This window comes from Macrobrachium rosenbergii, chromosome 27 (genome assembly GCF_040412425.1).
Source record: "Macrobrachium rosenbergii isolate ZJJX-2024 chromosome 27, ASM4041242v1, whole genome shotgun sequence".
Classification (NCBI taxonomy): domain Eukaryota; kingdom Metazoa; phylum Arthropoda; class Malacostraca; order Decapoda; family Palaemonidae; genus Macrobrachium; species Macrobrachium rosenbergii.
The window spans coordinates 12,512,249-12,513,540 of record NC_089767.1 but is presented as its reverse complement, the minus strand read 5'-3'; the positions used below and the strand labels follow the sequence as shown (position 1 = coordinate 12,513,540).

At 38.9% G+C, this 1,292-nt stretch overlaps 1 non-coding gene across 1 annotated transcript; it reads right to left on the bottom strand.

Moving 5' to 3' along the window:
* Positions 1 to 996: 996 nt before the first annotated feature.
* On the bottom strand, positions 997 to 1,068 carry TRNAC-GCA (transfer RNA cysteine (anticodon GCA)). The gene has a single exon. It is a non-coding gene; the product is annotated as a tRNA-Cys (tRNA).
* Between the last annotated feature and the right edge of the window lie 224 nt (positions 1,069 to 1,292).

Genomic DNA, 1,292 nt, shown 5'->3' with positions numbered 1-1,292 from the left:
TATAATATAAACTCAAAACACACATATATAATATAAACTCGAACACACACATATATAATATAAACTCGAACACACACATATATGTATATATCACTACCAATTGGTCTACTGCTCATCTTGGAAGTCTAGGGTGACTGTCAATTTGTGACAGACGCCGTCGGTAAATGATACTCCTAAACTTAGATGGGGTTAGTAACTTCATCCCAACCTTACTTGCACAAAAGTGGACTAGCAGTTATATCTGGAGCCACACTCATCGAAAAGGAAAACTTTTCGAATAAATATATGTATACCTGGGACTGTAAAGTCTTCCATGGAGTTACCCATCTTTCCCTGTTGGATTTTTTCTTGCAAGTTCCTTCAGATTCCTTTTGTACCCATTTTTTCCCTCATCAGTGTATTATTTACCCAGCTGTTGTCGACTGTAGGGATCTTTCAAGACTTATGCGTGTGCAGGAAACTTTCGTTTGAATCTTATGTTGTCATGTATTTTTTCATTCTGTGAAATCATGTAAGAAGTTCATGTAGTGATAAGCTTGTTGATGACGAATGTTGGACTGTTGGATATTAGTAGTTTTTTATGATCAAGGCTTATAATCTTATAATTTCAACAAAGACAATTTTTAGCATGATGTACAGTAGTTTCTACTTTAATAATGATTATTTGGTAGACTTATAGAATCCATGTTAAACAAGGCGAATTTATACTGGGTACCTGTTAAGACTTGTGAGATATACATAACAATGTTTCCTTGTAATTGCGGGTCTTATTAATTTTGACGTAGCCTATTTATCATAAGCTGGTTGATGGGCTGTCATTTTACTCGCATGATGGTTGATCGCCTGTCATTTTATTCTTAATGAACGATGGGAGGCAGAGGTGCTTGGGCAGTTTGGTGCAACATTAAGCGACTATGAGATACCACGTCACTTAGGAAAGACCCTGTATTTTGCCGTAGGATGCATTGTGATACTTGAGGGAAAACAGCATTATTGAGGGGGCGCCCGGGATTGAACCGGGGACCTCTCGATCTGCAGTCGAATGCTCTACCACTGAGCTACACCCCCTTGTTACACATGTGTACCTGTAGGCGAGTTTTACCGCAGGCGTCTTCCTTTCACTTGTAGCACCCATCCTCGCTTGATCGGGAAAAGGTTGTTTCTGTAGACATGATGCAAATTTGTGTGCCTATACACTATAAGGGACTAAGAATGCATTTGACTATGTATCACGATGTGTATGAGCGCGCATGTACGTGTGTGTGTGTGTTTATATTTATGTCTGTTTGGGT